Genomic DNA, 17,580 nt, shown 5'->3' on the forward strand with positions numbered 1-17,580 from the left:
CATACACCCAAAGCGCTTCACAATCATGAGGGGGGTCTCTCCACACCACCACCAGTGTGCAGCATCCACTTGGATGATGTGACGGCAGCCACAGGACAACGGCGCCAGTGCGCTCACCACACACCAGCTATTGGTGGAGTGGAGAGACAGTGATAGAGCCAATTCGGTGGAAGGGGATAATTGGGAGGCCATGATCGTATGGGCCTATAGAGGGACTTTGGTCAGGACACCGGGGTTACACCCCTGCTCTTTCACGAGAAGTGCCATGAGATTTTTAATGACCACAGAGAGTCAGGACCTCGGTTTAACGTCTCATCCGAAAGACGGCGCCCACTGACAGTGTAGTGTCCCCTCCACTTTTACTGGGGCATTAGGACTCACATAGACCTCAGGTTGAGCACCCCCTGCTGGCCTCACTAACACCACTTCCAACAGCAACCTAGTGTTCCCTAGTGGTCTCCCATCCAGGTACTAACCAGGCTCAGCCCTGCTTAGCTTCAGTGAGTAACCGGTCTTGGGCTGCAGGGTGATATGGCTGTGGCGAAAGGTCAGACATTGTGCAAGTAAGTATAAGTATTTCCTCTTCCATGGCAATACACTGAACTTTGCCAGTCCACAATGGACTCTACTTTAGGGGTGTGAACCAACACTGGTCTCACGGTTTGGTTCGGTTACAATTATCATGCCATCGATTCGGTTCAATTCAAAATCTCAGTGCATCATGGTGCATTGACTACACTTTCCATACATAATTAGATTTTTTCGTCACAACACAATAATTTTTCAGTATTTAAATCTCTAAATATATGAATATATTATTTGTAATAAAATTTTGCCGTTTAATACAAGCAGTAAGATATATGAACTGTACCTTTAATTTTATCTGCTTAAAAAAAACACTCTTTTTGAATGTTTTAAACAAAAATCTGATGCATGCACAGAAGACAGCATGAGCATTTATAGCAAATAAACTAATGTAAATATTATCCTGCTTGCTTTTTGAGCACTGTCAAGCACGGTCTTAAACCCCTATGGTCATTGTCTTCACCCACTCAACAGAATGGGCTGCGATTGGCATTAGAAATTAAAGAGCTGTTCACCGATTAGTGATGCTGGAAGAACAGCTGCATTTAAAGTCTATGGGCCCTATCATACACCCGGCACAATGCGGCGCAAGGCGCTACGCAATTGTTGTTTGCTAGTATCAGCTCGGTGCAAGAGTAATTTTGATGTTTTGCAGCACTCTGTTTAAAAAGCAAACGAATTTGCGCTTATATGTGTGCCCATAGGCGTTCTGGTCTAAAAAAGGAGGCGTGATAAGGCGCATTGCTTGCGCGTTGCTATTTTGAGGAACTATAATAGACCATACAATAAACCAGATCAAATCTGGTCTAAAGTCCAGCACAGAGCGCGTTAGTTGTGCGCCTTGCTTAAACATTGCTTAATAAACACAGGATGTATAGCAATACGCAAATATCTTTACAAATGTAACAGAATTAAAAGATTAAAATATTACAAAAATTATTATTTTCTAATCTACATAAATATAAAAACCACTGCCTCCATGCCTTCTTCATTTCAGGGTCTTTTTTAGTTTATTCATGACAATTTGCTGTTGTATAATGTTATTATAATTATTATTATTATTTATTATATGCATATTTATATTTGTCTTATTAAAAACAATCTTAGATTTGCCCACCTGTCAGGTTTTGGACTATATGGGGCGTAGCATGTGTATTTGGAAAGTACATGTTTATTTGTCCGTTTGCTTTAAATTAGAACTGAATTCAGAAATAGTTTTGAAACCAATCTTTGCGCTTAATAAACGAAATTAATTATGTATAAGCTAATGGATGTCTGCGTACAAAACGTTTCCCTATCCACGAGAGTGAAAGTGAAGAATGAGGGGGCTCATCTCTCATTCTCGTCTCTGTTTAACTGTTTCTTGCTAGTAAAGCGCTCAGTTTTTCCTCTTACAAAGTCTGCCATGTAAATAGCAAATGAGCAATGGCATGACGCAACTGACTCTTAAAGGGAATGGGAGATGAGACTCTGATTGGTTTATTCTCAAAACACACCTATAACTCATTAAGAGAATAACCTCTATTCTGTTAGACCATGTGCCACGGCGCAAAGTGTATTTTTCCGTCCTTAAAAGTGGATTCGGACACACCCTCAATGCTTTTGCACCCTTCGCTTTGGACTTTGAGCATGGATCGTCAAAATAGAGCCCTATATGTGCATAAAACACGGTTATCACAGGTAATCCATTGGAGAAAACTTGCACCTCAGGCATGCTCGTGTTAGGGCCCACAAGTATCACTTTTACAGTGGAGAGGAAAAGTTATCTTACAAACACGCCAGCGGGTCAAATGTACAAAGTTAGAGAGAGAGAAAGAGAGAGAAATAGTCAGAGATGGATTTTTACAGCATTTCAGTGAAATATCAACTGTGCCTTCTTCAGTGTCAATGAAAGACTTTCCAGCAAACTCACAAGCAGTTGAACTGTGCATAATTACAGTTAAAGTCAAAAGTATTAAAGCCCATTGAATTCTTTTTTCTCTTTAAATATTTCCCAAATGATGTTTAACAGAGCAAGGAAATTTTCACAGTATGTCTGATAATATTTTTTTTTCTTCTAAAGTCTTATTTTTTTTTAATTTCAGCTAGAATAAAAACAGTTTTTAATTAAAAAAAAAAACATTTTAAGGTCAATATTATTATACTCTTTAAGCTATATATATATATATATATATATATATATATATATATATATATATATATTTATAGTCTACAGAACAAACCATCGTTATACAATAACTTGCCTAATTACCCTAACCTGCCTAGTTAACCTAATTAACTTATTTAAGCCTTTAAATGTCACTTTAAGCTGTATAGAAGTGTCTTGAAACATATCTAGTAAAATATTATTTACTGTCATCATGGCAAGGATAAAATAAATCAGTTATCAGAAATGAGTTATTAAAACTATTATATTTAGAAATGTGTTGAAAAAATCTTCACTCCGTTAATCAGAAATTGGGGAAAAAATAAATAGGGGGCTAATAATTGCCCCCCTGGCTTTAACTGTATCTACATTTTAAGTAGTAGGAGGATTTTATTTACTTGTTCTCACCTTTTACGCCATTGTATTCTACTTCGACATCGCACATGGGAGATAAATGATGTCGGTACGTAATAAGCGGTTATGATGTATTACTGAATCGATATTGAATCGTCCCCATCTGCATCGCGATGCACTGAAGAAACAATTAATTTTGACACCTCTACTCGACTTCAACAAAAACTCTAGATCTTCGCAATTTAACATTGCAAAAGCCTTTGAATTAAACCAACAGAACATGGATTCGATAAAATTTCTAAGAGGATTTAGTGACACAGTAAAACATAGCAATATAACTGCAACTGGATATTGGCATGTGACATCAAAGTTTGTACGGCCACCACAAATACGCCCTTCAACAAAAATTTTAGATCTTCGCAATTTCACAAGTTCCACAACTGCCAAGGCCTTTAGATGACAATACCTAATTTTGGTGTTGCTCTGATAAAGGATTTTATCAAAAACTGCACTTTTTTGGCAAAGGAAGTTAAAAATATCTCATTTCCTGCTGGATTTGAAATTTCGCTCCAAGAGATTTTTTGTAGGTATTAACGTACCATTTTAGAAATTATAGAGGGGTTATTTACACACAAATACAAACAGATAAATAAACATAAATTCACATATAATACCAAACAAATTAGTTACCTTATTTTATGTTCACGTATGTATAATGTTACCCATGGAAAATATACAATTAATTTATTGCATGTTATTCTACGCCATTCATTTGAGTGCACTTCATTAGGAGCTATACATGCTTTCCTTTGTCACGCATTAAGGACAACAAACTTAGAACAAAGCCAACAAATGTACAAAGAAAATACAAAAAAAAACATACATTTACAAGAAAAATAAACAAATAAATAAATAATAAATAAATAGATACAGGGCAACATGGAGGCACAATGGTTAGCACTGTCACATCACAGCAGGAAGATTGCTGGTTTGAGTCTTGGCTGGGTCAACTGTGTGGAGTTTGCATGTTCTCCCTGTGTTTGTGTGGGTTTTCTCCGGGTGCTCCAGTTTCCCCCACAATAGAAAGACATGCGCTATAGGTGAATTGAATAAACTAAATGTATTATTGTGAATGAGTGTGTATGAATGTTTTCCAGTACTGGGTAGCAGTTGGAAGGGCATTCGCTCTGTAAAACATAAGCTGGAGATTGTTATCGGTTCATTGCACTGTGGCAAACCCTGATTAGAGGGACTAAGCCTAAAGGAGAAAGAATAAATTAATAAATTAATGAATGAATGAAATGTCCATATTGTTTTATTAACAAACAAACAGGAATAAAGGGTCATGGATCAACTAGTCAGTGTTATTTAAAGTCAGTTAAGAGTTGATTTGTTTAATTTAGACTAAGGTTATTTTAACAGATATACAGTAGATGTCCTATATATTTTCATATTAAAACTCAGATATAAATGAGAGTACTCGGATCGTTGAGCCAAAAAGGCACAGTTACCCGTTTTAAAAAAATATCAGTTGCTAAAAGCACAGCAAATTATAGCCTGTTTCAGAAATGCCTTTTGAATGTGAGCTGCAAGAGGTAGATTTCTAGATGTCAGATGACTAAGATTGGCAGAGTGGACTAAAAGTGCCAGCAGGGCTTCCTGGGGGCACATTATAAATCTTATCAGCTTGGTTCATGAATATTAATTATTTGTAACATTGACCTAGTAATCCTACCTGATTTGCTGAAATGTAGATAAGTGGGCTCCAGCCAGAGAAGGATTACTGCTTTCACATTAAATCAGCCCTCAACTGATAGCAAAATATAGAGAGAGATAAAGTGAGTGAGAGCGAGAGAAAGAGAGTGACTGAATGATTGATTAAGTGTTTGTGAATTACATCAGTCTATGTGCTTCGCAACAGTGTCTCTAATAGCAAAGCTGTTTTAAGAGCAGTGATGTTATTAGCATTCTACTGAGAAATTTCATGTAGATTATTTTACACCTGTGCTTTGATTCATTTGGTGTGGACCAAGGACAACAAATCATACAGCATTGTTCTGCAAAATTCTAACATTTAGAAACAAAAGTTTAGAGACAGTTGTTGAATTTTGCAAGTGGTTCTAATTAAACTAAATGTAATCGTAAGCTTGACTAATAGTTTGGAGAATTTGATGTTTCCCCATTCAAAGAGCTAGGACTTGCATGCTCCAGAGTTTTAAGGATGGCTGCTAAATAAAAAGAATTGCCTAATGAGACATTGATAATATATATACACTGTAAACCCCAATAAGTTGAGACTACTCAAATGATTTGAGGAAAGTGATTCCCTGTTTGTTCGAGTAATGGGAAGTCGACAATTTAATTGAGTTGACTAAATGTGGTCTCTTCATTGAATTAACTTGAATATTTAATCACAGATAACTTAATTCTTTAAATACAGATAAATTAATGGCTGATAGACTAAACTCCTAACATTTTCAGCTTTTATATTTTTTACTAACTCCCAAGGCAGTTTATATTGAAGTTGATATTTAGACGCACCATGTTAGTGTTTCCTAACATCTAATTGTTACGAGGTGGGTTGTTAGCTCAACGCTCATCCGCCAACTTAAATAATTCAAGTAGCATGTCCATAGCACGTCTTTGGACTTGTGGGGGAAACCGGAGCACCTGGAGAAAACCAACACCAACATTTTTTTTTTTCGTGCCACCGCGATCGCCCATATTGCCCATGCCTAAATCCGCCACTGATCATTAATGACGTCATGTTCCAAGAAAGCTGAAACTGTATAGTGGACGTAAGTCATGGTAACTTTTATTTTCTGGTTTTGTTCTGAGAATTATTCACAGACAGTCAACAATGGAAATTTCCTGCACACATGCTTTCTACCAGACCAATCAAACGTGGGTCAACACTGTTGTCTAACAGTGCCTAGAATTCCAGCCTGAGAAAGATTTGTACACTGTAAAACCCATCAAGTTAAGGCAACTCAAACCATTTGAGGAAATCGATTGCTACAAACCATTTGAGTTAAAAAATAATCTATTTTCTGAGTTCAAAACTCTTTTTAAATGAGTAGAAATTAACTTTTGAGTTCCCTCATTTCATTTGATAGAGTTGACTGTTGGGTTTTATAGTGTAATAATCCTGTACCATTACAGCCTTAGGCGGAAACATAATTAAAATATTTCTGACTTTTTGTAGAACAGTTCAGTTGTGTTTGTAGAACATAGCGCTTGCACGACTACTGGTTTCTGCTAATCGATTTCTTTTCAAAACAATACTCGAGTTACTCGACTACCTGTGGTTCGAGCTACTAGTTAAAAAGACACAAAGAAATCATTTTCAATAAATTTTATTAATTCATAGCCGAATGCATTTATTTCATAGCGCTAACATTAATTGTCAAAACATTATATTACTTTATGTTACAGAGTAATATAAAAATAAAAAGCTGCACGCAACATTGTCATTTAACATCTGCGTCATAAGCTTACGGTATATGCGAAGTAAACTCATGTTCATCCTGTAATACTTTAAGTTACCAAAGTAACTTTATTATTTTTCAGCCGTAATAAGAACTAAGTGAAACTTAATTGTTAAACCAGTTAGGAAAGATAAAAATTGTTCTCGTCAACAATACAGCTGACCCTCAAAAAAAATAAATAAATAAATAAATAAATAAATAAAAATAAAAAGTTGAAATTGAAAATACTTAAATTATATATTTATATTACAAACGAAAAAAAAAAAGAAAAAAGCTAGGCTAATTATTGCATTTTTATTATACATTTAATGTAGGCTATAGAAAGTAAAAGTACACCCGAAACCTAAAATGCATCCTGAAAACTTATACTCATAATGCAGTATTTATAACACTAATTATGAGATTAATAAAATTATTCTGAACTAGGCTAAATATCATTCAATCATTTAATTTCTGCTTCATTTCAACAGTTACTAAAATAACAAAATGAATGTTTATACTTCAACCGGCCTGAAGATTACGCAAACGATCTGCGCGCAAGTAATAGTATGTTATACAACAAGTAGTCTGATTTAAAAAAATAACTCTAATATTTAAGTTTCCAGCAGTGATAACGAGAATAAAAATTATTTTGGTTCAGAAAATAAATAGTTCAACAAGCGACAATAGTCCATACAGCCAAACAGCATATAAATAATAAATAAAATATTTATGAATAAATGATTTAAATAAATAAAAAATATATATGTTAAAATAATAAATAAAATATGCGGAGTCAGTAAAATAACAAATGACTGCTATTTTAACATGCGGACATAATGTATGAGAAAATGTATTTCATATTTAAAAGTCATAGAAAAAAAAGTAGCAATGCAATTATGAATAAAAAGCCTGTCTTGCAATTTAATCATTTTATATTTACCCTGTGTTCGACAAAAATAATGGATAGAATCTTACTTCATCCGACTTTATACAGAACACATCATCCCTGCTCAGTCTTTGGTCAAGCTCATGGATTGCTGGTTTAAATTTAGAAATAATGTAATGTATAATGTTAATAATGTAAATAATCTTGAATTTAATCCTCAGTTGTAGTTGGAAGCTTTAACCTTGGATTGTGATGTTTGTTGGATACGTTTGTCATTTTGATGTCATTTATGGTAAAGGCACGCTCGAGTAGTCAATTGCTTCTGAGAGCATCGACTTGTGGTTGAAGTAATCGATCGCTCGACTAGTCGAATAGTCTAAGCGATAGTAGAACACAACTGAAAATACACCTGACTGTTTTTAGAACAGTTTGGCACGATAGTGCAAGTGGCTGATTTTACATTGATAATAAATAAACAATATACTTAAAATATATTAAATTATACATACATACATACATATATATATATATATATATATATATATATATATATATATATATATATATATATATATATATATATATATATATATATATATATATATATATATATATATATATATATATATATATAATTATTTTGGGGGAAACAAACATTTTACCATTAAGTAAATTTCATTAATATCCAATTAGCAGGGTTACAAAAAATTACTGTAAAAAAGGGCTAAATCTTTTGCATGTTACTTATGGTAATTCAAACTCTTTTTATTTCATTCAACATAGACAATAATACAAATAAACTTTAATGCTAGTATTGGCAATTTTTTTTGATATTTAAAAATAACAGAATGTTATTGCAGCCCCAAAAAATATTTTGGAAAGAAAATCTGTTTTGAATTGACATAAATGTCATAGTAAATTTTCAGTTTTGGGTGCACTGCACCTTTATTTAATTTTAAAAGGTTAACATGGAAATATGAAATAATATTTAATGAGCACAACTTTGTGCTTAGCCAATGACATGATAAACGGTTACAAAAGTAATTGATTCATAACACCAAACACCCAAAATGATTTCAAAGTCAGCTTGCTTTACTGTAAAATAAAGTTAATTCTACAAGATAATACTGTGAAATCGCAGTAATGGACTTTACTGCCTGCTGTGAAGTTACACTATATGGCTGTAATTTCACAGTGATTTAATGTAACAAAATCACAACATACTATTAACTACATCACAGTAATTTGTTGTGAATTTACATACAGTATTTTAATGTGAAAGTAATGCAATTATTAGCCAGTAATTTACTGTGAATTTAGGGTATTTGTTTTTACAGTGTATAATACGTAATACACACAATACAAAATGTGTATGGAAGAGGGTTATATAGCTATTATTATTTTTTAGGAGTTTATTTTTATGTAGCTGCTAAGGTTAGACAAAATCCTTGGAGTTTCAGCCTTCAGAGTAGTTTGACAAGATGTATGCAGTCTGAGTAAACTTGACCAGTGTAGAAAATATACAAAGACAGAATTCAGACACAGAAGACGAAAGACAATATTTTTCTTTTCTGAAACATTGGAAAACTCCAGCAGGTCCATCTTTCTTGCACTTTGATGTGAAAGCTCACTGCATACAATAAAGGTCTGATTTTTATACAGCATTGCACCACACAAAGCCATTCATATCTATGCTCAAAATGAAATTAATAACAACAGGAACACAACCATCTCGGTTAGGAAAGGACAGAGAGCGAAGAATGCGCCTTGATCAATACTTCATTCCTGACTCCAGTAACACTGTCTCAAGGATGCACTGAGCTGAGCCTGAACTGAGCAGAGATCAGAGGAATTCAATCAGTGCCGGTCAGGCCCGCGGGACATGCCTGCTCCAGAGTCATCGCAGCAATCATTAGAAGTCTCTGGAGATCAGGTGCCCTCTGCCTCCTGTCACCCTGAATCCTCAGTGCACGCTTTAAGTATCATGACCTACGAATGAAATCCACAGGAAGGAAAGAATCCACTGCACGTTAAACATGGAAGGCGCTTTGCTTGTTAGCTTCGGGAGGAGCAAAATTCTGGCTAAATAAATAAACAGGAATGTAACAGATTAATACAAATGAGACCTTTTACTCATACAATAGTGAAATTATTCAGATTAAGCCGATTTAGTTAAGATTCAGCATAACTTATTTGCTACAAAGTTTGTTAGTTTTGAAACACAATCAATGATGTTTTTTCTATTTAAACAACAGTGCTGATGTCGCAAATTCAGCCATTATAAAACAATTATCAGCTAGCTGTACAAAAGACAGATCAATACCATTTATGTGATTTACATTATCAGTAGATCAAATATCAAATGATATATTTTATTTAATTGTGTATAAACAAAGACTGGATATTTTATAAATAACCTTTTAGAGTTTTTCATCATTTAAACACAAAATATGTTATTTTGTAAAATATGGTTCTTTTTGACTTCTAGTGTTTTCACTTTTCCATAGAAAATCAATGGGTTCCAGCAACGAGCATTGTTCAAATCTTCTTTTGTGTTCAACAGAATAAAAAAACTCAATTTTAAACAAGATTAATGTATGAGGTAATTTTCATTTTTGGGCCAGCCCTTTAAGATAAAGGTGAAACAGGATGAAAGTGAGAAGGTGAAACAGGATGGAAATTAAAGAGTTGTGGTCTATGAACTTTCAGTTTAATGCCAATGGCCGGGTTAGTGCACAATTTATATATATTTTTAATAAGGACAAAACATTTAAATAATTAATAAGTGGTAATAATTATATAAAACACTGCCCATTGGACCACCTTTAGCTTTGATTAGGGAACACATTTGCAGTAGCACTGGTGGCAAATTCAGACTGTCATAGAAAGTCTTCTTCAGCCCATCCCAAAATTCTCATTAGGGTTAAGGTCTGGACTCTGTGGTGGACAATCCATGTGTAAAAATGGTCTTGTTCTCCTTGAACCACTTTTTCACTATTTAAGCCTCATGAATCCTAGCATTGTCATCTTTGAAAATGTTCATGCCTTCAGGCATCACAAATCATTCAGTATATTCAAGTAGTCAGCTGACCTTAGTCTTTGGGTTCATAATGTTTCTGAACCGAGAGATGACCAACTGTAGCATCCCCACATCACAGCTCTGCTCCCACAGGGCATTTTAATGAAATAAAATAAACGACAATGCGTTTTTGACTTCAAGTCTTTTCTTGGGGCACAAAAACACATCATATACAAACATTTCCATAGACTTTAAGTATACATCTTCATGTTTGAACATTCAATTACAGTTTAGAAACAGCTGGTAAACCAGACTCAAATGGTCGCCCAATCAATAATCAGGAACTAGCTACACAAGTGGTAATCAATCAGTTAACACAAATCCTCATCAAATCAACACATAATCAAACAATACAAATCAAAATACATTTTAAAGAAACTCAAAAACATCACTGAAAGTTGTTTAATGAAAAATCTACATTCATAAACTCCTGAAGTGAAAAAAAACAAAAACTCCCGCTTCTTGGTAAAAGAATCAATGTTGTCACCCCTCTAATTCAGCGCAATCTTTTAAAAAAAGTACACATTTTATGGTTACATTCACAAAAATGTCTTGCAATGGGGCTCTTAAAATGTTTATTTTCTTTTTATGGCACTTCTGTGCTCTGCAATCCTTTCCTTTAGTGGACTAAATGTTTTACCAACATACATTTTCTTGCATTGATATTGAATAATATGGATCACATTTTTTTTTTCTCTTACATGTTATGAACCTCTTAAAAAATGAATACAACTACTATTGTCTGGATGGTGAAAAACCTGTATATCTTTGTTTGTATGTAATGTGTTTAAGGCTACTCAACTGTGTAGTGCCAATCTATTGAGTTTCATTCATATTGTGTGTGTGGAAATGCTGTAACTTATTCAACATAGCTGTGAGATTTATTATCGTTTCCTTTTTTGTTACTTCATTTCACCAAACAATTCAGTGATCGCTGATCTCGATCATCTAAGATTTGTTTTGAACCAAGATGATGGCTTCCTACTATACTTTTTAATAATGCATTGGACAGTTCTTACCCCAGTCTGAGTAGCTTCAGCAATCCCATTAGGTTTTTTTTTTTTTTTTTGCTTGATGAATGCCAGTAGTTTGACTCTTTTGAATCACATTTTTGTTTTTACAACCACAGGATGTCTTCTGACCTAGTTGTTTGAGAGATAAGAAGCTACTCTCTTCATCGGTTATGGCTAAATAAATTTGCCAGCTGAAATAATCACCCATGCAGTAACTATACAATTAGCTATTTGCTTGGAAAAATCCAGGTGGTCACTTTATTTTTTGGACAGGCAGTGTACAATCATGACCCAATTTTGTTAATATAATTGCTGAAAGTTCAAGTTATTTGACTAGTGTCCCAGTGAATTCTTGCAATCAGGACTTGGATTTGGATGGCAATTTGCCGGGTGGGATGTAAAACTATTGATGTAAATATTGAAGCAAAACTTAGTTTACTGCTAGTTATTTTTAGTTAAGTCAGCTCAAAAATCCAGTTTAGTCTTGGACAAGCCTTAAGTCTTCTCTCTGAAAGCAGGGGAGCATGTAATACAATCTGGTGTAAAATAAATAAATAAATAAATAAATAAATAAATAAAATGAATAAATAAATAAATAAATAAATAAATAAATAAATAAATAAATAAATAAATAAATAAATAAATAAATCAATCAATCAATAAATAAATAAATAAATAAATAAATAAATAAATAAATAAATAAATAAACTTTCTACTCAGTCAAAATACTTTTTTTTTTTAAAACGGTCTAATTTAAGGCCAAATATACAAAGACTTTTCTGTTAATATAAGTGCAATATTAAGTATATTTCTGAGAAGAACCCAAAAGAAAACCTTATTTTTTTTACTTTAAAGGACACTTATTTTACCCCTTTTTAAAGATCTAAGATGAGTCTTTTGTTTCTCCAGAATATGTCTGTAAAATTGTTGCTCAAAATACATATCAAGTTACGTATTATACATTTTTAAATCTTGAAAATTTGAGCTGTTAGGGGATTGTAGCTTTTTTGTTGCTTGTGCCTTTAATGCAAACCTAGCCTTCATGTAGATAAACAGCACAGTGACAGACAAGAATGAAGCAGATCTCCTTTACTACAGTAAGAACTTTCCCAACTGTTATTTGATGTATTTGTTGTGAAGTTAATTCAAGCCTTTTTGCAACGATAAGTCATATACAACGTTGTTACAAAGTTAGCGAGCATGGATGCATGTGCACACACACAAACATGTTTAGCTTTGCACTGTTTTTGCATTTCAAATGTTGTTTTAAAAACATTTTAAACATTTTAAACTTGTAAAACTCCTTCTTGAGGTGCAAATGATCAGGATATTTAAAAAAGAGAGACTTATTGTGTTTCTATCTCTCCAATATGACTGTGGACGCACTATACCCACGCACAGTTCTGTCCGAACAGCTTTCAAAAGTTAATTTTCATCATAGGTGCCCATTAAAGATATATACTAATAGCACACTTGCATAAACTTCTTTTCAATAAAGGGAGTTTGGCCCCTTAACTCTGGTTGAAATGTAAAAGAGTTTTCTGATCTTCTGATCTAACTGATTTTGCATTCATTCAGATAATTGAGAGTGACCTTCATAATGAACTGTAAGTTGATTGTCAAAGATTGAATTATAGTCCCTGGCAAAGGTAATTATTGGATTGTGAGGTTATAACTGCTGAGTTGGCTGGGAAGAAAAAAAGTTTTTTTGCAGTAATTAAAGGTAACACAACACCATTTTATTGAGGAGTTAAAGGGATACTCACCATTTAATCTCTCTCAAGTGTAGTTTCTTTTTTTCTGTTGAACAAAAAAGAAGACATTTTGAAGAACGCTAAAAACCTGTAATCTTTAACATCCGTACAAGGAAATAAACATATGTATTATCACAGGTTTCCAACATTTTTCAAAATAATCTGTCACACCTTATTTTGATGGTCCGTTTGTTGAATTTAAGTTACGTGGCATCTACATATCAACTAATTCTCATTCGATTATACATAGACTGTTAGGTTGGGGTTAAAGTTAGTGTAAGTATTACAGTCAGTAATAATAAAAAAGTTTATTACAGTCAGTTAAATGTCTATTGAAGGAGTGGTATCAACAGATAATAGGCAGACAGGCTACTAATACTCAAATGGACCATAAAAACCTTCTTTTTTGTCAAGCATAAGAAAAAAACTTATTGAGTAAATAGTGGGTAACTAGTGACAGAATTACAGGTTTTTAACAGTGTATTTTCAGTCAGTGTATTATCTTTTGTGTTAAAGACAGTTCAAAAAATTTAAAGTTGTTTGAAACAGAATGAATAAATGATGACAGAATGTTCATTTTTTGTGAGGACATTTCCTTTAAGCTTTAACTGATTTTACTTTGATAAGGTATCATGTGTTCCGCAGAGAGTCTTTTCAAATATCATTTTCATGACATATTCATAGCAGAGGTGCAATAATAATTCATCTAAGCCTATTCTGATTAAACCTTATTAAACGGCTGCATTTTGATAATCAAGACAAATACAATAATCTGATTTGGCACACAGAAATTAAGCAATGCATTCAGGTATCACGGAACAAATTTGCAGTGGCATCAGTGACAAAGTCAGACTGCTATGCAAAATCTTTGCCTTCCAAAGATTCTCAATATGGTTAGGGTCGGGACTCTGGTGGCCAATACATGTGTAACAATGTTGTCACATACAAAGAATGTCCAGATGGATCCAAGTGCAAGTAAAATAATATTTATTGACACAGTCAAGATAACTGTAACAAAAGAGTGCGGTGCTAGGGCTAGGAGAAACCAGAGCAGGAATCAGACAGGAAAACAGGGTCTGGTGGTATTTTCGCACGGTCCTGAGCACAGACAAATGAACACATAAGCACACTTAATGAACTGACAAGGAAACACAGAAAACATCGCACATATATAGGCACGATAATGAGCATCAGCTAACGAACTAATCTAACCAACTGAGTGCCGTCAAAACACGTGACCAAAACAAATACACGTGGGCAACAAATCAAAACAAACCCACACGATCAAACAGACACTCCGGAAGAGCGCACAACCTGCAACCGTGACAAATGTTGTCTCATTTGTTCTAAACCACTCTTACAACATTTGAACCTGATGAATCCCGGTTTATGCCATTAGGGAAGAAAAACAAATCCATTGACGTGTAACTTCAGGTAGTCATCTGACCTCATTTTTTGGACACTTAATGTTGCTGGACCGAGAGATGACCAATTGTAGAATCCTCACTTCACAGCTCTGCCCTCACAAGCTTGTATAGTAGGCTATGGGCAAGATAGGTGCATCTCTTCATCTACCTCTCTTATTACCCTGGTGCTCCATTCATTCTAGAATAGGATAAATCTGAACTCATCAGACCACATGACCTTATACTTTTTTACTGTTAGCCTCACTGCTATGTGGCTGCATTTTTGTAATCGAGACAGTACATTAATCTGAATTGGCACACAGAAATTAGGGAACGCATTTAGGGATTTCGGAACACATTTGCAGTGGCAAAATCTGACTGCTGTGCAAAATCTTTTCCAGCCCATCCCAAAGATTCTCAATAGGTATAATGTCTAGACTTTGTGGTGGCCAATCCATGTGTAAAAATGTTGTCTCATTCATTCTTAACCACTCTTACATTTGAGCCTGATGAATTCTGGCATTGTCATCTTTAAAAATGTTTATGTTATTAGGAAAGAACAAAAAATCCATTGACAGGTAACTGATCATTCAGTATATTCAGGTAACCTTAATTAAGGTATACCTTAAACAACCTGAATTGCCTCACAGAAATGTATTCATTCTTACATTCACATTTGTTTTCCTGACAAAAAAAGACTTTTTAAGAGACAAACCACAGTTGATGAGTTTGTATTCCTTGTCTGAAACCTCTGCAATATTTCATCCCTCATGATAATCAATAAACAAAACCCCATTGTGTGGTATTGAAGCTACTTCTGACATGTTATGAATTTTTAAAGAGAGTTATATGAAATTTTAGGAACAAATTATGCTTTCACTTCCTATTGGGAAATGGACTAAGGCATTTTCCTATTGCCTGCATTACCTATAATGCATCATAAATGTTGATTAGCTGCTGTTATGATGCCAGCAGCACTTTTGCATGAGGTATCCTGCAGTATTAAAATATTCCTCTTTCTCTGTCTATTACTGTAGTAATCTCAGTTTACAAAATTTTTGAGATGTTTTTTTTTTTTTCTTGTACTCACAATATTGCAAGCCGATTAGATTGACAGTAACAAACCAGGTACACAAAAAGTCCTTTTGTTGTTTTAGCCTTTCCTTTGAGCTGAACTAAATGTTAAATACTTGCATAAGTTTAAGTATCTATCTAGTGATTTCAAACATTTATACTGCCAAGCCTCAGGGAACTGCTGCAAATCTGGTTCAATATATCACTTTTTATGTGAGAAAGAGCAAATGAGCGCAAGGCAAATGCGTTTTGATAGCCTCAGATGTGTTTTAGTGTATAATATATCAATGATCATTACTGAAACAGCCCTGTATTTATCATACAAAACAAATATGTCTACCCGAGTAGCTATGAATTGAAAGTAAACATTGTGCCATCCTTTATGTTCATATTTATCCATCAAAACAAACACTAATGCATTGGATATGTTTCTGAAGCAGTCTACTGTAATTGTTGCCTGTAAGATACCAAACATCCTCTTATATTATTGCTGCATTCAGGTGGCCGCAACATTATAACAAGAGGTGCTTTCAGAATAATGCAAATGCTTGACACAGGAGAAATTGTAATTTATGGTTGGAGATGCTGGATGGAGTTTGGATTGTGTATCTAGACTAATACATCTAAACTAAAAAGAACCTGCTAAACATCCATCTCAATACAGGGCAGAGCTAAATACCAAAAATAAATAAATAAAAGAATATGTAGAATATTCTTTAAAGGTATAGTTCACCTAAGATGTATTTCTTAACAATATTTATTCATCCACAAATATATACAGTGCTCAACATTTATGAGTACACCCTGTACAAATCTCTTATTTAAATTAATACTTTCTATAGGATAGTCATTACTGAAGCAAAATCTGCAAAATACTGTGACATGATAATGATCCAAAATTAGTACACCCAAATTTATATGTTAGTGAAAAATATGAAACATTTTTTAAATAATAATAATTTAAGAGAAACAAAAAATGTACAAAAATTTTGTTGAAATTTTGTAGTATGTAATTTTGTTTCCAAAAATGTTGCATGCATTTAAATGTATTATCTTTCTTCTCAAGCTGTTCTGTGCCTAAAATATTATTAGTTTTGATCAAATGCACCAAATTATATGACCTATATTAAATGATAAATTAATAAAAATATTCATTTGCAAAGGGGTGAAGTATCAAACATGGGCTCATTGGAGATATGTGCTTGTGCTTCAGCCTACATTTTTGTAAAAGTGCAAATATGTACTTTGACCAGCGTTTGACTGTAGTTTCTAGATAAAATAAATCCTGTGGATAAGACTTTAACAACTTTTTGTTTCTTTTAACACTAATGATAATTACAGGGGCATAATATCAACAAATAAATGAGCATTTTGTTGTAGTTCTATGCACAAAATCAAATAAAGAACAATGTCTAGAAATTGTAACCGAATACATTTGCTTAGCCTTTTTCTCTTAATATGGACAACTTTTCAAGTGTGGTCAGTTAGTTCACTTTGTATAGTGTTGTACTTGTGGTGCAGATTGCTCATGTTTAAGTTTGGTGAAGCACAGTTCTACAAGAAAGTTAAAAGCAATGTAAAATCAAGGTGAAACTGTGTGGTTGCAGTGCACTTTATTCTTACTTTTTTGCTTTTAGAACCAGTATTGGCTGGGTTTAGGCTGGGAAGTGTTTAGGTCAGTGGCTTTAGTGATCTGTACAACAAGCCCAGCCTTGTAATGGACGTGTAAAAGAATGATGCATTTTTGAAACGTAAAAAAACATACTCTAAATAACAAATTCTAGATTTGCAAAAATGTACACAGTGCCCTCTA

General features: G+C 33.7%; 1 protein-coding gene across 4 annotated transcripts in view; it reads left to right on the forward strand.

Moving 5' to 3' along the window:
* Positions 1 to 17,580, forward strand: part of grin3bb (glutamate receptor, ionotropic, N-methyl-D-aspartate 3Bb) — a 195,944-nt gene that overhangs the window by 110,583 nt on the left and 67,781 nt on the right. The window contains exon 1 of one of the 4 annotated variants that reach the window (XM_073916566.1): positions 469 to 563. The exons of the other annotated variants lie outside the window; for them this stretch is intronic. The gene's annotated coding sequence lies outside the window, so the exon portion shown is untranslated. Of the gene's footprint in view, positions 1 to 468; positions 564 to 17,580 lie in introns of those variants that run through there. 4 annotated transcript variants of the gene reach the window in all.

This window comes from Danio rerio, chromosome 11, assembly GCF_049306965.1.
Source record: "Danio rerio strain Tuebingen ecotype United States chromosome 11, GRCz12tu, whole genome shotgun sequence".
Lineage (NCBI taxonomy): Eukaryota > Metazoa > Chordata > Actinopteri > Cypriniformes > Danionidae > Danio > Danio rerio.